Below are 25,234 nucleotides of genomic sequence, written 5' to 3' on the forward strand. Positions count from 1 at the left end.
AAGTGAGAAGCCGATGTTAGCACCAAAAGATATTAAGTGTCAGATCCTTTTTTCATAGATTCGAAGAGTAAAGACAGATACTTTTTTCTGTCTCTTGGGGTATCACGTAGCGCGTAGTCTACTAAGTTTTCGAGCGAGACTTTATCACAAATCGGAAAACTTGGACTATATAAAAGCGTGAAGGATAAAATCTCGCATGATATATTTGGGACGCATGAATATTCCACAAACTAAATTTGTTGCAATTTCTACGGTTTCAAAATTAAAAACTTGGAATTTCAATGTTACAGAATTTTATAAAGTATAGAATTTATATTAAATTGAGTTTTCATATTTAAAAATGGTTATTTAGAATTCATATTTAAAGGAATTTTTATTTAGTCGAACTTTTGTAAAACATATTTTCTAGTTGATCGAATTTTCATTTAATATAATTTTCTATTTAACAGTATTTATATTTGCAAAATTTCCATAATACAGAATTTTTCAGTAACATTACTAAAATTCAATTCAATATAAATTTTACTTTTTAAAATTAAGTAACAGAAATTTGAACTTATTAATTTCGAATCCGTAGAAATTGCAACAAATTCAGTGTGGAAAAATTCATTCGCCCCATATATTTGAATGAACAGAGAATAAAATTTAACAAAATTAAAAAATAAATTTTTTTTAAATATGAGATAAATAGAAAACACGATATAAATGTATAAACTGCTCTATTTTTTTGTATAAGGGGGAAGTAATTTTTGAACAATTTCCCGAAAAAAGCCTCTTTAGTGAAAATAATGCAGACGCGTTGATGTAAAATATCAGAAGAGAAGTTTTCATTTCTGCATAAAAGCTTTCTCTAATAATAAAGAAAAATACGTATGCATTATTTTTATGCTCCCTGGGTAACTGCAAATTGTTATTAAAGTCAGCATTACGTCTCTAAACTTAAGAGCAGAACTGTCGCTATATATTGTAATTCTACTCTATGCGACAGTCCTTTTTTTTACATTTAAAACGAAAAGTAAATAATCCTATGTAATTAATGGAAAAATCGTTTCACTTTGAGCAGATGGAAATTGAATTTCTTTTTTTCAAATTAAAATTGTTTAATGTATACAAAACAGCTGAAATTAACAACGTTTATGATTACACTACATAGAAAAAAAATTTATTTGATTCAAATAATCTGTTACTTGACTATTATTTAGAAAAATATATTTACTTGAACCAAGTAATTTTTATTTTTATTAAATAAATTGCATTTTAATAAATAATTTCTGTATTTATAGAAGAATTTCCATAAAATTGATTTTACATAATTTCTAATTGATCGAATTTTTTATTTGTCAAAATTTTGTATTAATTCGTATTATTTTTTGGTCAGAACTTAAATTAAACCAATTTTCTATATTATACTCTGAAAGAAAAATTTATTTGATTCAAATTATTACAAATTATTACAAATTATTATTAATAGGGTTACAAATTATTACAATTATTACAAAAGTTACAATTATTGTACTGTTATGATATAAATAAAATAAAATATAATATTTAAATCATAATTTTTATTTTAATTTGTTATTTTTATTTATAAAAAAGTAGATTATTATTATTATGTAACAAGCATTTTATTATTATATAATTATAATTTTGGAACTATTACAACAACAACAATAATAATAATAATAATAATAATAATAATAATTATTATTATTATTATTATTATTATTATATATAATATATAATTATAATAATATAATAATAATAATAATTATTTTAAAATAACCATTGCATTCAATGTTACGCGCGTATAATTATGCTAGTAAATAAATAAATTGAGTTAAATCGTTTTGTAAAAGATAAAGATTTCGTTTAATCAAGTAAATTCTTTTTTTTTCTTTTGATCATAAAAAGAGAAGATAAATGCCCCGGATTTTCACGATTCAAAATCTACACGTTTATTCCGTCAACTGTTAAATCCTTTCCATATCCACCCTGTAACTTAATCTCTGTTATTCAACAACCTCCGGATACATCTGCAATAACTCTCGCTCTTCATTTTTCACTCGTTATTTACTCTATATCTTTCCCTGAAATTCTATTACCCCTTTTGATCACTTTGTGAGATCAATTATTTCTGTTGATTTTTCTTTCACTTTTTTTTTAAAATGAAATTTACTTTTTATGTTATTAGATAAAAAAAATTTAAAAATCACAAAATTTCTATACAATTAGAAAAATATTTGTATACTTATTTTATGAAACAAATTAACAGTAAATAATTATTAATTATTAATTAAAATTAATTAAATCAAGAATTAATTTAAATTAACATTAATAATAATAATTTACTAAATTTTTTTATAGTTTTTAATTTAAACAGTGGAAAACGAATTAATTGATCTAATTTTCTAAATAATTTAATGAATTATAATTTTTCATTTTAAATATATAAAAAAATTATTTATTTATTTAGAAAATTATTCATTTAAAATTCGTACATTTGGAAAATTTTTAAAATAATTCCGCAAAACTCGATTCAGACTGTTTTTTATCAGTAAACATTCATTAATTCTGTAAATAGAGTAAAGTTTTTAATTTTTTGTTCAAAAAAAACAAGTTGTTGAATATTTAAATACAAAAATAAATACAAGGAAAAATGTATGCAATTGTTATATGCAAAAACATAAAAGAGCGTGTAATATCTAGACAAATTTTAATTTATTAGTTTTTTGAAAATGTTTTATATTATTATTATTTTACGTGCTAGATTTTCTTAATATAAATATATAAAATAAGTTGACCCGTCATGAATGTCAGGCCTTTCGTCTGGAGTGTTTGGGAAAAGTAGAAATACATAAATTTTCTTTGCATATGTGTGCAAAAAAAAACTTTTCTCATCTCAGTCGTAAAACTCTTTGTACGTGTCACACTGAATTTCAGCTACAGAAAGAATCATGTGCACATTTATTACAAACCTTTTTTTTTCTTACATTCATTTCATGAAAAATTATTTCATTTCAATCTTTACGCCATATGCGGTAGAAGTAAAATTTTAACAAATAGAAAAAAATTTTAATTAAGGTGAATGTATACTTCATGAAATTAAAAATATTTGCTATAAAACTTACTCATCTATTTCAAATTCAACATACTATTTTTTTCAGAATTCAATTTCAAGTTTAATTCTGAAATTTCAAAATTCAAATTCAAGTGGCATTTACAATTTCCAACGGACAATCCATCAAATAAAAGAAAATCATTTTTAAATCCAAGAAGGACGACAATTATCCATATTTTCATTTGAATAGGAAAAATTATCATCAAATGAAAAGTTACTTAACTTTTATTTCTTTTTCTATCATTAAAATCTTTCACAAATCCTAATTTTGAAAAACACTGCCGTATATAGCTGGCGGTTATTCTTCAATTGTATAGGTTGATAATTTTAATAAATTAACAAGCAAAGTACAGAGTAATGTATTTATTCAGAAAATATGTTTAAAGAAAAATTAAGTTTTGAGAGTAACGCAGTACTCTCTTCAAAAGTTCGTTAACAACTAAATATCTTGACAAACGCAGGTATTGAGGGACATAGTTATTGCTCATAGACACACTCAAACAGTCACAACCAGGACCTAGAAGAGCTGTACCTCTTTACTGCTGCACCGCAATAAAAAAAACCATATTTGCCAGATTCTTGGCACATCTGCAGTTTACCTGTTTTAACAAGTTTTTCGTTTAGGTCAAAATTATCAAAATTACAAACTTTCTCTTTCTGAAATCTACAAGAATTTACTTTAACAGAAATATTCAACAGTATATTTTAACCTAATTGAATACAATTTTGTTTTAATCCATGTATTCAAAATTTGTTCATGATACTTTATAAAGTTGTGGTTAACAAATTTTAATTCTTGTTGTGTGTAAATCCTTATTTTCTTTTCCAATTTAAATAGAAATAAAAATCAAAATAGTTCCCGCGTTAGTGGATGAGAATCAAGACTCGAAAAATATAATTTATGCGATAATTAAAGTTGAATTTTATTTTAATTATTTTATTGTATTAAAATTATTTATGTTGCATTACGTATCAGAGTCAATGGATATTTATGTAATACGAATTTTATATCAAATAAAAAATATCCCAATAGAGTTTAATTTAGTTTTTATCGAAAATTAGTCACAGGTGTCTGGAAAATAAAAAAAGTTTGCCTACGATGCCAAGAAAAATCATTGTTACCTGGTGGTTCCTTAGCACCCCCTGAAACGAGAAAACTTAACCCGAAAATCGTAGCTGTTCATTTAGAGAAGTTTCGAAATTTTTCTTAAAAAATTGTTTTTTAAGGGTCAGAAATAAGTTTTAAATTATGTTAATGATTTTTATTTATGTCAATGTGTTTGTAGGACCTCATTTTCTAGATACAAGTTATTAAAAAATTTATTATTAAAAAAACTAGAATTCGTAACTTTTATTTTATATAGGTGACGATTTTGGATAATTTAATTAACAGTGAATTTTGATTTTTCGGAAAGTTAAAAATGTGTAGTTTCAATACAAAAAATATTGAGATGTCCTTTTTTGTTATTTTCGAGATATTAATTAATGAATTATTTAATGTTAATAAAAAATTAAATATTTTACAAATAAATAAAGTTATTGCAATTCTAAAGCAACCAATTAAAAGCTGACGTAATTCTGCATCCAACGAGACTAATATGAACTATTTTGAATTAGAAGGATTTTTATAAACAATTGCAATGTTATGCGATTATTTATTAACAATCCACTAACCCAAAATTCTTCATATAGGGCTCCTTCGATGCGGAATTACGGTAGCTTTCAATTGGTAACGTCAGAATTACGATAACTTTATTTGTATATAAAATATTTTATCTTTTGTTAACGTTAAATAATTAAATAATTAATATCTCGAAAATAACAAACAAGGACATCTCAATATTTTTTGTAGTGAAAATACACATTTTTAACTTCTCAAAAAAATCAAAATTCACTGTATAAATTTTTCAAAAAATCCAACTCCTTTCCTCTCCTACAGGCAGTTTTTGAGAAAACCTAACAACACTTCGTGGTGGAATTTCGCCCTATACATATAAATTCATTAACACGATTTATTTATTTACTAATTAAATCATCCAAAATCGTCACCTCCCGTGTAGAAATGTCCTTAAGCTTCCCAACGTGATAATGGATTCCGACTAGAACCGCGCTAGAAAATCTAGCCTAGAAAAGTCGTACTCGAACCTGATTAGATTCTTGTGAGAAATTCAGACTAGAAATATTTGCTGAGATCCCGTTTGAATTCTAGAAAGGCAATTCAAACTAGAAAAATCTGATTAAGCCCTCACTAAATTCTAGCCAGAAATACCTCGAATCGGACTTCGATTATTTTTCGATGTTTTCTTTATTTAAAATATGAATTTAATTATGTTCAATTAGGGACACAAATATTTTTAAAATGTTCGTTTTAGAAATAATAATAAAAAGAATAAATATTAATAATAAAATTATTAATTAAATTAAATTTATTATTAAATACCACCGAGTGATAGAATCAAAATAATATTATTAATAAATTACATTATTATATATAGTTTCACTTTTTATTTAATTTAAAAATAATATTTAATTTTAAATCGAAAATATCGAAATCGATGTATCGAAGTTTTCAATATATCGATGTTCCATCGTCGAGAATGATGACATGAATGGTGCAAGTGCACATGTCATTTTGTGTGAACCTGAATTTTATTGTTCTTTTGTTAATTAATAATGGAAAATAATCACTCATCTTCTTTATCAGAAGGTAAATATTAACATAATATTATCAACTTAAGAATATTTAATATTAAGCCAACAAACATGAAATATGTACTTAGAATATTAAAAGTAAAAAATATATTGATTGGTTTCCTAACCTCAAATTTTGTCTTTATGTTAATATCATTATTGCAAATTTTTAATTTTTACTATGATTATTCCAATTTCTTCAGGTAATATTATGATTTCTAACTTTTTTATTTATAATTCTGGTTAAAATTTGTGTTAGTACTGTTTGGAGGTTAGGAAGTTCAATTAAACTTCACGGCTATAATAAATAGCATAACGGGCGTTTTTAACTCTACAATTTCAAAAACACACACGGAAGAAAGGACGTTGGATCTTTATATAAATATGTTTTTTGGATTTATTAAATATTTATTAATTTTTATTTAATAATAATCGATTAAAGGGAGCTAATAGGGTTCTAGCGAGAACCCTTTACTTCTGGTAGGGAAATCGCAGGGATATCCCTGCTAGATCCCTACCAACATTCCTCGTTGGCGTCGATCGTGACGAAAAATGCCGGGTCCCGCCTAAAGTTTCCCTTCCGGAACCCATCTGGCAAAAGGGACGCACAGCGAGGTCCCTATTAAAAGTTACGAATTCGAGTTCTTTTTTATTAAAAAAATTATTAATCACTTGTACCTAGAAAATGAGTTCCTACAAACACACCCACATAAATAAAAATTATTAACATAATTTAAAACTTATCTCTGATCCTTAGAAAACAAGTTTTTTGAAAAAATTTCGAAACTTCTCTAAATGAACAGCTACGATTTTCGGGTTAAGTTTTCTCGTTTCAGGGGGTGCTAAGGAACCACTAGGTAACAATGATTTTTCTTGGCATCGTAGGCAAACTTTTTTTTCTTTCCAAACACCTGTGTAGTATTGGTAATTAAATAGTATACTCTTCTTTCCGTGTATGGCAGAAGATATTTTAATTTCATCTTTGCTTCAACATTGTCATAGTTTTTTGTGGTCACCGATCACGAATTTTAAAATCAGAATTTTAAAAATAAAAATGAAGGAACCAAATGGTGGATTTTTTAAAAAAATTGTCCTGGCCCATTTGAAACGTTTTAAAAATAAAATTCAATTGTGAAAATCAAAGAACTAGACAACTTTAACATATTTGAAATATGGTACAAAATATATGATCCGTAAACGAAATATTTACCCTTATGTATACATAGGTTCTTTGACACACCTATGCCATAACAGTTTGAATATCCCATTATTGAGAATGACGACAATAAAATTGTGAAAAGAAAATGACGAAATATGCAGAAACAAGTATTATATTGCAGTGTGTTGCACTCGTAAGTCAATAGTGACTTCATAAAAGGGTGGTAAGAGTTATAAAAGAATAACTCGTCAGGAAAGCAAGTATATGCGATTCGCAATAGGATTCGCAAGAAATAGAAAAAGAGAGAGAGAGAGAGAAGGAAATAATGGAGGAACAGTAACAACAGAAAGAAAAAAAAGAAAGCAACGAATCAAGTTGGCACTCGTTGACTACGAGCTCGTCAAAGTACTTACGATCGCGTTATGGCTGACTTTATAGGCACTTTTGTCAGCGACAGCAAAGCAAATGAACGAACAGCGAATAGATGATCATGACTTCTTCCCATGGGCGGTGGCATGGGCGGTAAGTACCAGTTTTGCTGCGGTCTACCGCGACACACGCTGACCCTTGTTCTCGAGTCCACCATTCCATCAATTACTCTATATATATATATATGTATATAAATTGGGATATATTACGACGCCATAAACACGTTATGCAGACTGAATCGCAATCAGAAAAATATAATATCGTATTAAAAGAAAATTTCTCTTCTAAAGGCCATTCACGTTATTCTCATAGAAACAATAATATTTGTAACGTCCTGTGATGTATTTTTTTAAATTCCCTTTTTTTATATTTATTTGAAATTCTTCGCTAAAGATTGGAAGAAATATCAGAACAGCAAAACCTAAACCTTAAAAATCAACATTTATAAATTTATCATACAGTATAAATTTTCTAACCTTACAACATTTCAGTGTTACCAGATTAGGAATTTTATTCCTAGATTTAGGAGTAATTTAAGGATTCAGAAACATTTTTTCGCAATTTTTCCAATAAAAATTTCAGGTTAATGATATGCAGCATAAATGAATGTAAATAATAATTATAACTATTAGTTTTTGTAGATATCTGAAGATTATTAAATTCATGTATCATTTTCATTTTTTATTTCAATCTTGAAATATAATGTTATTTTTTACATAAAATATATTAATATATTTTCTAAATTTTTATCCCATATTTTCAATCAAATTTAATCAGTCAAGTATTATATGAAAATTTTGCTACGAACTTTATTTACAAACAAATTTATCAATAAGGGTCAGTGCATTAACTTGTAAATTGAAATTTGTCTTCGCAAGTCCAAGAATAAAGAATAAATATAAACTAGATTTCAAGAAACAAATTTCAACTTAGGTATTGCCTTTTACCGTTTTTTTCACGAAAATTAAGTACATTAAATTTTGTTAATGTTTCTTGAAATTTTTAATATCATTCAAAATAATAATTCTTTTTTTAGTGTTCCTGGCATATAATTTTAAAGTTAAATTTGAATTGCTTATTAGCATAATTGTGCAATGTCCCCTCCCACGGATAAATGGCACAATTATGCTAATAACTTATTTGGATTTCATATAATATTTTTCTTTATACACATGAAAAACATTAAGAAAAAAAAATAAATATTCGTTTAAAATTACAATTTTTTTAATCATGTCCAAAAAATGAAACCAATTAACCCTTTAAAACAAAAGTGAAAGTTTCAAAAATTCGAAATTTATTTTCATTTGTAAATAAATAATTTCAGTTACTGAATACAATTAGCATATTATTTTCATTAAAGCGTATACATTACACTGCATTGTATGGATTCAGTTACATTATTATTAAAGTTGTATTTGGAAAGTATAATTAAATGGATAAATTTGATTTGACGATTATTTTAACTTTAATTAAATTTAAATTGAAAACAAAATTAAATTGTGTGCTTTTTAGAAATTTAATAATTTACTTTAATTTAATATTTGTGTATATAATACGAAACATGTAGGTAGATATAGGACTTTGAACTGTTACTTCGAGTATTCAGTAGAATACTCAAGTTTTAGTCAGACTGAAGGAAATTCTACTTGGAACTTTTTGCCATCTCTATAGTTTCACGAAATATACATAATTCACAAAAGTCATTATTAAAAATAGAAGAAAAAATTAAGATACATTTTATTACATGCAGGAAAATAAAATTTAACATTTTTTTTTAAATTTAATTTCCCCATTAACTAGATTCAAAAACTAATATGTATAATAAATAAAATAATAATTTTTATAATAATTCATAATAAAAAAATATTTTTTATAACAAAAATTAGCTAAATTGTAAAATAATGCAAAATATAGATATTGTCCCCTTTTTCAAGAAATTTTCCCTACTGTCTGTGACGTTGTAAAATTTTTATTAATTTCACAATTTTTATTTTATTTAAAAAAATTAATTAAATAAATTTTTTTATTCGATTTTTATAAATTTTGTTAAATATTTGGAGGTTGCAGCGAATATTCCAGGATTGTTTTAGTTTAATTAATTTTAAATTCCTTTATTAATTTTGTAAATTTATTTCATTTATGTAAACATTGTTTCCTCATTCTTAATTCCTGATCAACGAGTCATTGTCGGAATTTTATTCCAAGGATGATTGCGACGCCTGTTATCTATTGGAAAATAATAATAATTGTCTAACAATACTCAAGAAATTATTTCAAATTTACCGCCTATTTTAATGTGTTATCCATCAACTAATCAGAAGATCTAAAGCTACTCCTAAAATCCATGGCCCATGGATATTTGTTACTTATTATGTTTTATTACTAGATTGCTGCCTTTCTGCGTTAATATATTTTGGAATTTTATAAAAATTATATAAACCTTGGTAGAATTCAACTAGCCTTTCGTCTCCTATACGCGAAGCTTCTAATAAAAATTATGTTTAGTAGCAGAAGACAAATGAAGACCAGTACATGGTAACCACATGGTAACGATCATCAATAAAATTCTTGAATCGTCCTCTTTTGTCGGCAACCTCCAAAGGATAAACATACAATTAAAGTTTTAATTAAAGATTTTTGTTTAAAAGTGTAATTGTGTTCCGTGTCCCTTGTGTCTTTGAACATTTTGTTCGGTAAGAATATTTTCTTTTTAAAAATTCATCAAAATGGAAAAATCGTTGTTATTTTAATTTTGGTATTATCAGCCATTTTTAATTTGCTTTATGATTGATTTTCATTTTCAGCATTTTTCCTTTTACTTAATTATTGTGATTTATTCGTACATGTTTTAATTATGTGTTTTCTTTCTTATTTAAAAATGTGTATTTATTATAAAAATGTGTTATTGACCCTTTTTCTCCATTAATATTTGTTTTCGTTTTGAAAATTATTAATTTCCCCTTTATATGTGTTTTGACAATTCCTAAAAGATTAATTGAATTCCTAATTCAATAATATTTGATTATTTTCTTCTCCGATTCAATAGAAATAAAAATCAAAATAGTTCCCGAGTTATATCAAAAAATATAATTTATGAAATAATTATAATTAAATTTTATTTTTATTGTATAAAAATTAAAATTATTTATATTGCATTAGGTAACATTATCGTATTTAATCAATAGCAGTAAGAATAAAATAAATAAAAAAATATAATAAAACATGTGTTTCATGGCATATGTTACACATGATTATTTGGATTATGAAAATTGATTCTTTCAATAATTAATTAATTATTTATTAATTTAATATCAATATTAATTATATTTCTTCAGCAAAAATTGAGGATTTTATTCCTCAAATTTTACAAGGAATACCGACAACGGTGACCATTAATATATGCATGAATAATAATGCCTAAAATTAATTTATTACAATTTTTACTTGATAGAATTTTCTTTTATCCAAATTTTTATTTGTTCGGATTATTTTTTGACATGAATTTCCATTAAACTGATTTTCTATTTGTTCGAATATTCATTTTTCAAAATTTGTATTTGTCGGAATTATTACTTTTTGACAGAATTTCTATTAAACCGATTTTTCATATTACAGAATTTTTATTCGCCGAAAATCTGTTTAACAAAATTTCTATTTGTTCAAATTTTTATTTTTCAGATCTCTTATTTGTTTGATTTAACATTTCGGCGCCTATTTTAAAATTAACCAATTAAAATTTTCTGGGTAATTTCTAATTAGTTAATTTTAAAATTTGCGCCTAAATATTTCTGACGAAAGTTAATTCAAACAAATGAAAATTCCTTTAATATAAAAATTCGAAATGTAGACCTCCAGAAAAAATAATTAATTAACATTTAAATAATTAAAATAATATTCTTAACTGTACTTTCTGAAAGAAAAAATATCAGTTTTCGAGAAAAAAATTACAAAATTTTTTTGTTTATTCAATTGGCATAGAGTAAAAATTTTTTATTTTTAAAAATGATTCAATTTTAATGTAACTAAACCATTAGACTAAACCCTATAGTAATAAAAAAAAACATTCTAACTAATCGCTCTCATAAAATATAAGATTGAAAAATACTGCTAACAAAATTAATATAGTAGAGCCAACGAAATTTTGTGATAAAATGAATAATTCCATTTTTCGTAAAAACGAAAAAAAGTTTTTGTATTGTATTTTTAAAACCTTTTTTATTCGCATTTCTTCGCGTTATGACAAGAAAATATTTTGTTTGTTTAAAAGTAAAACAAATTATTTTGACAACAGGAAACTAATAATTTTCTCAAATGTGTGGTGAAAATTTCACTGCAGATCCTTGAGAATGGTTTTATTCACAGCAAAGACAAAAACTGTAGAAAAGGAAACTGTGAAAAATGAGAAAAAAAAGTAGAGGAAAAAAGTTATAATGAATTACTACAAGTTTAACACGAAGGAAATAGGGGATGGAGTACACAATTTATGCGTACGAAGCGACGGACGACGTCGCACTGAAAGGAATCCTGTTTGTATTCCATGGTCGACGCCTAACCTCTGATGCGCACGCTCTTTCTTTCTCTCTCTATCTCCCTTTCTTTCAGTCTACTGTTTTTTTTATGATTTTCACGTATTTTTGAAATCGTTTCTTTTATTTTTACATAACGTTTTTTCTAACAAAAAAAAAAATTAAAAAATCCAAGTTTTAAAAAAACAGATAATTTTAAGTTACATTTTCTAAGAAAATTTTATTTTCAGAGAAACTAAAATATAAATTTTACGAAATTAAATGAAATTATATAATATTTATTTGTTTTAAGACAAAAGTCTATACAAAGAGGTTGCGATCGTATTACATTATTTATTGTACAATTATTTTTTGTTTTATTTTATTTATCTGCTATTGATTCAACGAATTGGTAAATTTTTTTAATTGTTTCACATTGCGGATTATATAAAATTTTAAAAAAAACGTGTTTTCTTGCGGTTACATCTACTAGGTTGCCCAAACAATGTTCTCTTTCTTTATTATGACATACACATTCTATTAAAACATGAAATCCCTTTTCCAGGATAGAGGAACCACAGTCGTCACAGACATTTACCATTTCTAAGTTTATTAATTAGTTATTTATTAAAATCCTGACACTATAATTATTCAACAGTCTTATTTGAGCGATTAATCTGAAATATTTTAATGGGATTTTCAAACATAAATATTTTTGAAGTCCTTCATGTCTCGGTAAATAAGGCAACATCTGTAGTGACTGTGACTCCTGCAATTGTGATACATCTTCATCATACAACAGCTTTTTATAATCGGAAATCCAAGTCTTTACATCGATTTATTGTTTCAAGGTTAATATTATCTAGTTCGTTTTCCTTCTTTATCGATTCAAATATTTTTTCCACTTGCATATACCAGTTAAATTTATATAATTTTATATCTTTTTTCTTTGCTATTTTTTTCAGTTGTAAGAAACAGATTTTTGGGTACCTATAATCTTCCATAGCTAAAATTTTTTCTATATAATTTAAAACTAATTTGAAACACTTTACTGATAATTTACTTGATCCAGTTTTCAAAAAGGCTATCTAGGAGTTTTTTTTATTGGCAGCCAGGAATCCAATTTCATTCTGTTTATCAGAGAAATCGTGTTATTTAAAGCGATTTTTGTATTGGAAATAGTCGAATTTGCTGCAATTAAATCAAATCATATACTACCCAAGAAAAATCTTAAGGTTAGAGTAAAAGAAATTTTGTCAAATTAAAAAAAGGTTTTCTAAATTTAAATTGTAGCTCTTCCAAAACATAATTGTTTTTCAAACCAAAAAAAATTTTAAATTGTCTAAAATTTTTTGTCAAATTATTAAGTTTTAATAATATTACTCAATTATTTCAATTTAAATAAGTTTAAAGAATGATTATAAAATTAAATTTATTAAATTAAATTTTACCAGATTTAAATTTATATTGTATTAATTAAATAATGTAACCCTTTTTAACAATTTTAAAGAATAAACGATTTTACAAGAATTGTCAAAAAAAAAAAAAAAAAATAATTTAAATCAACAACATAAATTCACCAAAATTATAAAAGATAAATTTTAATTTAATTAAACATATTTGATTTAAAACACAATTTTCAAAATTGATGAAAAATACAAAATGGACAGAACAAACGATAAACGATAAACGTTACATTTGTGCTCTCTTGTCACGGAATTCCAAGATCGATTATATAATAAAAAAAATCGAGAAATTAGAAAATCATTTAAAAAATAATCTTTAGGGAATGGTCAAAACACATAAAATGGGCAAATTAATAATTGTCATAATGTTAACAAATATTAATAGGGAAAAAGGTTCAATAATAAAGTTTAAATAAAAACACATTAAATAATGGGGAAATATATAATCAAAACATGTCGAAATAAATCACAAATATTAAATTAATAAGAGAAATTCAGAAGAAGGAAATCAATTTCAATAAATAAAATTTAAATAATAAAATTTCAATCAATTTTAATAATGTCAAAAATTAAATTAATATGAATTTTCTCCTTTCTGCTGATTTTTAAAAGAAAAGATTCTCACTAATCACAAATGTTCGAAATAAACACAAGAAGACACTTTAAAATAATCAATTAGAATAATCACTTTTATATAAAAAATATTAATTTTGAATATTATGAGATGTTTTTTCTTAGAAGGTTGCCGACAAAAGAGACCGATAAAAAGATTTTTGTTATTTGGTTGCCAAGTTGCCATGTACCGGCCTTTTTTTGTCTTCTGCTACGAAACATAATTTTCGTATGTTGATTCAGGAACGTATTGTAAGGGTATTTTTGGGACACTTTTCATTCCTTGATAATAATAAATTATTATTTAATCCAGATGTTATATAAATATAATTAAGAACTCAAAAGGCTCTCCTTCATTATCTTCTAACACATGTGACGCGCTCTGAAGAAAGGGACCTTAGAAGCAAACGAATTATAAGTTATGTTTACGATAATTTTACCTCGATTAAAAGTTTTTTTTATTTATATAAAATAAAAATCAGTTATTATTGGATATTTTGGATGCAATAAAGACTTAAGTAGCAATAATTTATATTGAAAATTGACCCTCTGTGTATATTTGAAATTTTATAATATAACCTATAATTTTTTTTTCTAACGTTCCTTTCTTCAGAGCGCGTCACACATTAATCTGTCAAGACTATGACACAAAACACAACGGGACTAAATCCAAAAAGTATACAAAATTCTTGCCAGATTCGTATGACAATTTAAATGGGCCTCAGGGTTGGTTTTCATTGTCCCTACTCGCCATTTGTCATAATTCTCGTCAAATACCATGCTCTAGTAAAAATTTAGTGACTTTATTGTTAAAATTAAAAGTTACTATAAAGTTACTGAATTTTTACTAGAGCAGGATGCGATAGTAGACGAGCATTATGAGAAATGGCGAGTGGTGACAACGGAAACCAACTTATCAGTCACCAGAGTTCGGAATGTAAATTACTATTTGCAATTTACAGTAAAACGTCTAAAATGTGACACCCTTTTCGGGTGAGTTTTTTAAAGGCGTTAAAATAGACCTTTTCATGCTGATCGTTCTGTCCTTATCTAGCGCATACAATGACGCATGAGTTGGAAGAGGACAAAATGATCAGCATGAAAAGGTCTATAATGTTACTTAATTTTCACTAGAGCAGGGTGCGGTAGTTGACGAGAATTATTACAAATGGCAAAAGCCAAGTACATTTGGACTTGCACTTGTACTTGGCTTTTGCACCTATTCTGGAACCGCCTTGATACCACTTAAACTTTGTTTACATTCAACACTTTTTGCTTTCAATAATGAGAGAGAAAGGCAGACACATACATTCATTCTTGTTATACTCATTGTTCAACGAAAAACGCAAGCATTTGTAAACATATAACCTTATGATTTTCAAAACGTATATAATTTTCATACAATTCCAAAATATATTAACACAGAAAGGCAGCAGTCTCGTAATAAAACATAATAAATAACAAATATCCTTTGGCCACGGATTTTTAGGAATATGGAATAGGTTTTCGATCTTATGATTGGTCGACGGATAACACATCATAATGGGCGGTAGGATTTGAAATATTTTGTTGAACCTCGATAGATAATTATTTTCCAAATGATAATAGGAGTTCTAATCAGCCTTAGAATAAAATTATATTTTCCCTTGATAACTCATTGAACAGGAATTAGGAGTCAAGAAACGAAGTTTACATAAGTTTACAAATTTAATAATCAAATCTAAAATTTACTAAACTAAATCAATCTTGGAATTTCCGCTGTAACCTCCAAATATTTAATAAAATTTATAAAAACTGAATAAATAAAATTTATTTAATAAAATTTAAAAAATAAAAAAAAAATTGTGAATTGTAAAATTAATAAGAATTTTACAACTTCACAATATAAAGATTTACTTCTTTGACTTTTTTTGCACCCTAAAATAGATGGGACCCCGGAATTACAAAAAAATATTTTTTTAATATATACCGAACCTTATTTTGTTTACAATAAATAAAAAAGGCGAAGATACAGTTTTTCTTTGAATTAAAAGAATTTTTCTTGGCGCACGTTCTTTTTATACTCTCATTCTCTACAGTTTCTTTTTTCTTCTTAAAATTTTTAATTAAATTGAACTTAAAACGTTTCGTTTACTATTTTTTTCTTTCTTATAGTTATTTTATTTTCTTTTTTTCACTTGTACTAGTTGCTACCTATATATATTGGCCTGAGTCTTTCTCTCTCTCTCTCTCTGTTTTTGCCTCATCTCAGTTACCTACTCGAGAAAGGTGGACGAGTGTTTCTAAACACCGAGGCCACGAATATCCTCAAAGTATAGTCGTAAACCCACATCTCACTTCTGTTATCTGAATTCCCTCATCTTTGTTCTATTTCAATGGTTAACCTTTATAACCATCCTCGAGTCAGTTTCACCTCGAACCTTATCCGTTTGTTCCCTTTGAGGAACTACTGTATATCCAAAATAAAAAAAATAATAGAATCAATTGAGAATAATTTGTGTTTGTAACTTGAATTAAATTAAAAACTATTGGAAAATCAATTTTTTATGTATTTATGAACTTTACTACATTTAGTATCGGCTTTTTGTTAAGGGGTTATCCGCAGTCATATCAATGCAATTGAATCAAATATATAACAAAATTAATTATCAACACACATTTTAATGTTATTAGATGTCAACAAGCGTTTTCCGTGTTTAAAGTATGAATAAAATTGATGAAAGTGGAAACAAATTTTCTTCCCCGTAAGAATAACATTGTGTCGTCTGTTTGTTGTCTCTCCAGGCCTCTGACGTTATATCTTGAACTCGAAATATCTCGATGAACTGACACAGCCTAATATGCACAAAAATTTCAGTTATTACCCAACTCTGCTTTCGTACAACAATACAGACGTTGAGTTGTAATTTCCCAGTTCTGATTATTTACGTACTGTCGTCAGCTGTCAGTTGTATTAGTCAAAGACATTTTTATTAATAAACAATAATTATAGGAAAAATATTTCCACGTGTAATTACTTATTTATATAAAATTTGTGGATTTAATAAGTTAAGTGTAAAATTACTAATATTTTTATTAAAATTAGACAGTTTACTCAAATATGACATCCATTTTTCTAGTAATATTTTAGTAACATTTTTATCCATCACAAATTTATCCTTTACCCTGTATCCGAACGACTTTTATCCTCTATATCTTTACAACTTTTTACCCACCTTTTTTTCTGTGATTACGTAATATTTTGACAGCACAGTTAAATTAGATTCATTAACTTACAAATAAATAAAAGAAAAAGTATTTTTTAACCTACAAAATTTTTTAATGCCTGATTTTACAAAAATTTTCCAATTATACTACTAGACGATAATTATCAATTTTGTCACTTTTTGATTTTAATCTTACTTATTGCTTCACTTTTTGAACTTCATCGGTATTTATTTAGAAAGATCGCTTTGTTTACTTCGTTTACTTTTTGTCGAAAATGCTCGTGTCATACGAAATCTTCCGATGTCGTCAAGTACTGTTGAAGTCATAAAGCGACCATTAAAATTTTTAAAAATAGTAGCTTTACAACTCCAGTAGTTTTGAGTGGCAGTGACGTCACGCGAAATACTCCCCTTCCATCTTTCATTTCATCCTCGTGGTCAAAATATTTTAAATACATTTCAAATAAATTATATTTTATTTTTCATTATTTTCAGATTTTTAATAACATTTCTGAAATCATTTTAAATGTTTTATTTATAGTTTGAAAAATCCATATTTATTTGAATATATGCCTATATATTTAATTAATTTTGCGACGTTTTCTTTTGTTTCAGGTATGTCACTTAATTGCGGTCATATAACTAATTTCAACAGAGTGAGTAATAATAATAAAACATTTAATAATATTAATTTTTACATCCATATAATTAAATGCACATACATTTTACTTAATCGAATTTTTAAATAACAAAATTTCCATTTCATCGAAAGTTTATTTGTATGTTTTATTTGTACGAATTGTCATTTGAGAGAATTATCAAATCACCAAATTTTCATTTGACCGAAATTGTAAATAGCCGAATAAATATTTGAGAGAAAAGCTTTTATTTACAATTTTTTTTTATTTTTCTCATTAACATTATTTAAAATATTAGCAAATATATTAGATACAAAATAACTATATAGTTAACGATATGATAAAATCTCAAATATTTTACTACCCCCAAAATATTTTATATAAAAATATTTTTTAGCCTCATTCTTATTACATAAAATATTCGCGAGTAAATTGAATTCTGTCAAAATGGAATTTCGATTTAATAAAAATACAATATAAAAAATTTGATGGAAATTACCTTACGTATAAATTCGACTCTATAAAAAGAGATTCTATATGTACAAATTTTTTCGTAAATTATCAATTTTGTCTCCTAAAAAATTGATTTAGCAGAATTTTTGCCCAGTGAAAATTATATAACAATAAATAAAATAAAACAAATAATAATAATAAGAAAAATAAAACAATAGATTCGCGAACGAGATGCATAAGATAGAAAAATATATATAAATATATTTCTGTCCTTTTTCTAATGCATGATTAACATTCACTAAGGTATTCTGTTTAGGCCTTATGGTTTGGTTTCCATTGACCCCACTCGCCATAATTGTCGTCAACTACCGCAACCCTGTTCTAGTAAAAATTTAGTGACTTTATTATTAAAATTAAAAGTTACTATAAAGTTACTAAATTTTCACTAGAGCAGGGTGCGGTAGTTGACGAGAATTATGACTAGTGGGGACAATGGAATCCAACCTTATTACAAGTTTTGGATTATTGTGGACACGTTTTGGATTGTTTTTTAATCTAAGTAAAATCAAATTTTTGCGGGATAATTGCGAATTTATTTTGTCAATTTCTAACTAATCCGGAGTAAAATCGGATTTATCTTTTCATCCAAACTGATTGCTGACTAATAAGGATAATTTTCGGATTGTTTTCGTACAATTTTTGGATTAATCCGGACTGATATGTCTGTATTTAATCTGAAATCAGTCCAAAATTTTAACTAGGGATAAACTTCGAATTACGCGTAAATGAGCAACACTGCCCTTAGGGCTTATCCACTGCCTTGCGTTTGGCTCAGGGTTGGAATATTAAATCTACAGTAAGATACTACACAGGTTCAGTGCATCTGAAGCAAAACTAACGCCCAACTTTAAGTCGGACTCTGTGACCACAGTATCACTGGCGCCCAGATGTAATTTCCACATCAGCTAGCTTGAATTCTATACCACCGCCACATACAGAAAAGTTGCATACTTTTCGCCACAAACAAGTTTTGATACGCTTTTAAAATGGTGAATTATTTTATCATATATACGTGTATATAGAGAATGCCATGTAGTATAAAAATGTCTATATTCTCCGATCTCATTGTTATATTTACATGATTCGTAGCAGTTGTTAAATTTATTGCGTCATTGCTTTGAACTTTTTTTCAAGACAATAAAAAGTTTTCTCAGCTTTGAAAGCCGTTGGATTGTTACTATTTTTCAGTTTGTCACTATCAATTTTTGATTCAATTCATAATTTTTAAAATCTTCCATTTGGTTTTATGGAATTCACTTTTTTCTTGAACATACAGCACGGAAATCAAATAAATATCAAATTTTATATAAGTATTTTCAAATCTTTGAAAATGTGCTAAAAAGTAAAATTTCATAAAAGGAACTTGACGCCTTTTTTATACGTTTTGTATTTTAAACCTAATATTAATAATAATAATATTTTTTTCTTTTTATTCATTATTATTTTCCTCTAAAGTTTTTCGCAAAAGAAATTTATCTTGTTCCTTATTATTGTGCTTCAATATATCTATAATATAGATTCAAGTGTTCAGAATATCAGAAAATTCGTTTCCGATCACAACGCCCTAGTTACCCGTTTTTCAGTGAAAAATAACATTATTTTTCCTGACGTTTATAACCTTACATGATATAGAATTTTTCTTTAATAAAAAAAAACATTTATATATTATATCAGTTTTGAACTTAAAAACATAATTTTTGTTACTGAAAAAGAAAAGCTGCGAATTTTTTTTAATTTTGTTTCATTATTCAGCTCGAGTCATTTTTTCATCATGGTCACGGTTACATAATCATTTTTAAATATAGAACACAGTTGACAGCTTCCGTGAAACTTGGCGTCTTCGATGTCGTGAATATGTAGAATTTTTTCTTTTAAATTATCTTTTCTCATTTGGAATGCTTTAAAAATATTTCGTATATTTTAAATTATCGGTATGCTATTAAAAGAAAACTACACTTTGAATCAATATTAATTCAAAAAGAGAGAAACTTTCATATACACGCTCTTGCATTACATTTTGTATACAGTAATGTTATCATAGTTATCTGTGGGTATGAGTTGATTTTAGTAGATTCCTATGCAGAGAGTCGTGGATTGACTTTTTGATCCCATCAATGCGTTTAAGCCACAGCAACGAGATCGTCGATTCGTTGCTGGAGGATCGCATAGGGGTGGGGGGGGGAAAGAGTAGAGAATAACATAAAAATGTTGGCCGAGATCCAAAGAGCTTGCCAACTCTCAAACGACTACTAAATCAAAATGTCCAACGTACCACCTAGCTGAAATTTATTCCAAATCCTTTTATCGCAAAACCTATTTCCCTGGAAAAATGTAAATCTTGGTTAACCCACCGCGCACAGCGTCCGCGTGTATCGTCCATAACACACACTTCGTTCCGTCGCGACGCCTATATAGCATCTCGTAAAGAAACCATGTATAGGAAAGACTTCATACAATGTTCCTCTATCCCTTTTTTTACTTCCCTTCTTCATTCTTTCTTCAATTAATTTCAACCTTCCTTTCGATCCTCTTTTCCGATAAATTGACCACCAAACTTCTGGCTTTTTAGCTTCTCAACTTTATTCCATCAACAAAATGACTCCACGGCTTTATTGTCCGAGAAGAATCTTTACTTCGATAAACAATTTAAAACTTTCGAAATTTTTCAATTTTCGTTTATCGAGATTTCTATTAATAGGTCTTTATAATTCAAATAAATAAAATTAGAAATTCCCTGCCACAAGTTTTTCTAAAGGTATCAGACTTTAAAGATATCGACTTACAACGTTTTGAAAATCATAAGGTTATATGTTTACAAATGCTTGCGTTTTTCGTTGAACAATGAGTATAACAAGAATGAATGTATGTGTCTGCCTTTCTCTCTCATTATTGAAAGCAAAAAGGGTTGAATGTAAACAAAGTTTAAGTGGTATCAAGGCGGTTCCAGAATAGGTGCAAAAGCCAAGTACAAGTGCAAGTCCAAATGTACTTGGCTTTTGCCATTTGTAATAATTCTCGTCAACTATCGCACCCTGCTTTAGTGAAAATTAAGTAACATTATTTTAACGCCTTTAAAAAACTCACCCGAAAAGGGTGGCACATTTTAGACGTTTTACTGTAAATTGCACATAGTAATTTCCCGTGTAGAAATGTCCCTAAGCTTCCCAACGTGATAATAAATTCCGACTAGAACCGCGCTAGAAAATCTACTCTCTAAATTTGAATCAGCGATAAGTATACCACTGGTACCAATCAGCGGAAATACGCTGAAAAATCAGTGAAATTCCACTAATTCATCAGTGATTCAGTGCATATAAGCTGATTGGAATCAGTGGTATACTTATAGCTGAGAATCAGCGAGATTCCGCTGATTCAAATTTAGAGAGTAGCCTAGAAAAGTCGTACTCGAACCTGATTAGATTCTTGTGAGAAATTCAGACTAGAAATATCTCCTGAGATCCCGTTTGAATTCTAGAAAGGCAATTCAAACTAGAAAAATCTGATTAAGCCCTTACTAAACTCTAGCCAGAAATACCTCGAATCGGACTTAAATTATTTTTCGATGTTTTCTTTATTTAAAATATGAATTTAATTATGTTCAATAAGGGACACAAATATTTTTAAAATGTTCGTTTTAGAAATAATAATAAAATGAATAAATATTAATAATAATAAAATTATTAATTAAATTAAATTTATTATTAAATAACACCGAGTGATAGAATCGAAATAATATTATTGATAAATTACATTATTATATATAGTTTCACTTTTTATTTAATTTAAAAATAATATTTAAATTTAAATCGAAAATATCGAAATCGATGTATCGAAGTTTTCAATATATCGATGTTTCATCGTTGAGAATGATGACATGAATGGTGCAAGTGCACATGTCATTTTGTGTGAACCTGAATTTTATTGTTCTTTTGTTAATTAATAATGGAAAAAAATGAGAGGAAAAAAAAGCAATCGCGAATGCGTAGCAAACAATATCTTGAGGTAAAATCCGTACGCGTTGAATTAAATAGAATGCAATATGTTCAAGAGCAAGTTATGGATATTGACAATTTAGATGACTTAAATCACTCATCTTCTTTATCAGAAGGTAAATATTAACATAATATTATCAATTTAAGAATATTTAATATTAAGCCAACAAACATGAAATATGTACTTAGAATATTAAAAGTAAAAAATATATTGATTGGTTTTCTAACCTCAAATTTTATCTTTATGTTAATATCATTATTGCAAATTTTTAATTTTTACAATGATTATTACAATTTCTTCAGGTAATATTATGATTTCTAACTTTTTTATTTATAATTCTGGTTTAAATTTGTGTTAGTACTGTTTGGAGGTTAGGAAGTTCAATTAAACTTCACGGCTATAATAAAAAGCATAACGGGCGTTTTTAACTCTACAATTTCAAAAACACACACGGAAGAAAGGACGTTGGATCTTTATATAAATACGTTTTTTGGATTTATTAATTTTATTATATTAATTTTTATTTAATAATAATCGATTAAAGGGAGCTAATAGGGTTCTAGCGAGAACCCTTTACTTCTGGTAGGGAAATGCTAGATTCCTACCAACATTCCTCGCTGGCGTCGATCGTGACGAAAAATGCCGGGTCCCGCCTAGAGTTTCCCTTCCGGAACCCATCTGGTAAAAGAGACGCACAGCGAGGTCCCTATTAAAATCTAACTCAAATTTCTGCACGGGTTACATTCCGAACTCTGGTGACTGATAAGTTGGTTTCCATTGTCTGCACTCACCATTTGTCATAATTCTCGTCAACTACCGCACCCTGTTTTAGTAAAAATGTAGTAACTTTATAGTAATTTTTAATTTTAACAATAAAGTTACTAAATTTTTACTAGAGCAGGGTGCGGTAGTTGACGAGAATTATGACAAATGGCGAGTGGAGACAATGGAAACCAACCGATGTTATCAGTTATACCTGTCGTTTGCAGTAAAATATTTATTATTTTTCTAGACCATTGTTATTTTAATTGCATAATTATTTTGTGATTAATAATAATTATTTCAAAAAAACCACACAATAAATTTAAATTTTCTGATATTTAATTCTGCAGTTTGTTTTTTTTGTAGAGTTTTAACTTGATTTTCAAAATTAGAAGACAAAGAATTATTTTTAACAGAAAATATAATTTATGCTGTATTAAAACTGTTTGTTCTTAAAACTTGGTTTAAAAAATGTTAATAAAAAAAAATATTTATAATATTATAAATTATTTTATATTTTATTTTATTATTATACTTTTCATTGGTTAGACCAATTATTGAATTTGCTTCGCTAATTTGGTCACCTTATCAGGAATATCTAATGATTGCTCTTGAACGCGTTCAAAATAAATTTATGCGATTTGTTGCTAGAAGAACGGGGATACCATATAATAGATATAGTCATGATTACACTGAATTAAGACGTATATTGGGCATTCCTCTATTGAGGGACAGATTCCTATTTACTGATTTGTTATTCATGTTCAAAATTATCAATGGTATTATAAATTGTCCTCCGCTTTTATCACTACTTAACTTTGCTGTCCCTTATAAACCATCTAGATATTCAATTTTGTTCAGGCAGTCAGTGCAAAGATTAAATTATATAGATAACTCTGTTGTGATCAGAATTACAAGAGAAGCCAACGAACATAATAGCGTAGATTTTTATGGTATTTCTTTAAGTAGATTTATAAGCAACTTGCGTACTGAGATATTTGGTACTAATTGAAAATTGATGTTTCAATGTTTCGCCGAGTCATGGCACCTTATATTTTTTATAATTAAGTACATTTGTACGAAAGGGCACTGCCCGTGTAAAAATTAAATAAATAAATAAATAATTGCCTCTGAAGAAAATTACTATATTTTTTTCTCATTCGACAGTATTCAAAAATAATAAAAAGTTAATAAGATTTTCAGCAGTATAAATCTTTTTTGAAAGATTAAGCTTTCATGACAAAAAAAAAATTGCAATTCTATTCGAAGAAACCACTTCCGTTGAGAATTCAAGCTTATCCGAAAAATCCATTTAAGAAAGTACACAAAGCATCTCATCATTTGAGAAGCACGTCAAAAGGGCGAATCCCATCATCAGAGTGGAGAAATGTACAATTCAGTAGCTGCCCATAGTTACAGTATATATATATATTATATATCGATCTTGTTCCAGTGCGTTCATTTATTTCTCTAACAATTGACAATCGAGTCATTCTATGTCCAACCCCTGCATTAAAGCCCATACAGAGCATTCTTTACTCTTTTCTGACGTTCGTTCGGACGTTGCGTCAAATGCGGTTCACGACGGACGCATTAAGCAGTCGATGACAAAGCGGTTTTTTTTCCCCCGAATCAAATACGATCGGAATTCTTGAAATACGCAACCTGACATATTTACCTCAATTTTGTGGCTTTGTTATATAGATGAAGAAAGACAAATAGTTCTCTCCTATATACATATTGGACTCTGAATGAACACGTGGATGGTCGATATTTCCGCATCAGAATTTCTCCTGAATTTTCCAGAGCACGAGTTTCATTGTCGATTGTTGAATTAACACAAGCATTTCTCTCTCTCTCTCTCCCTTTAAATTATTTCCTATTGTCTTTCATTCTCGATGGAAAAGTTCTTCTTTACAACTCGATTGAATTTGATTCAAAAAAAAAGAGAAGAAAAAAAAATTCCTTCAATGAACTTCCAACTTGGAAGAATTTCTTAGCGATTTCGATTATTGTTTCGAAATTGTAATTATCAGATTTCTCAACTTTTCTCCTCCTTTGGGAGTTAATGAAGTGATTCACTTCTCAATTCATTTCGTGTGTAAATAATTACTTTGGTTACAAAAGTTGTAAGTTATAAAA

At 27.1% G+C, this 25,234-nt stretch overlaps 1 protein-coding gene and 1 long non-coding RNA gene across 2 annotated transcripts in view; both read left to right on the plus strand.

The window, feature by feature from the left end:
- LOC127285259 (E3 ubiquitin-protein ligase MIB1) overlaps positions 1 to 25,234 on the plus strand; it is a 490,224-nt gene that overhangs the window by 346,021 nt on the left and 118,969 nt on the right. The gene's annotated exons all lie outside the window — the stretch shown is intronic.
- LOC127285274 (uncharacterized) overlaps positions 1 to 25,234 on the plus strand; it is a 209,816-nt gene that overhangs the window by 165,901 nt on the left and 18,681 nt on the right. Inside the window, exon 2 of the long non-coding RNA XR_007843582.1 lies at positions 17,802 to 17,842. This is a non-coding gene — a long non-coding RNA (uncharacterized LOC127285274). The remainder of the gene's footprint in view (positions 1 to 17,801; positions 17,843 to 25,234) is intronic.

The sequence above is a fragment of the Leptopilina boulardi genome, unplaced genomic scaffold, assembly GCF_019393585.1.
Source record: "Leptopilina boulardi isolate dan_hultmark-lab unplaced genomic scaffold, ZJU_Lbou_2.1 LbouV2_330, whole genome shotgun sequence".
Classification (NCBI taxonomy): domain Eukaryota; kingdom Metazoa; phylum Arthropoda; class Insecta; order Hymenoptera; family Figitidae; genus Leptopilina; species Leptopilina boulardi.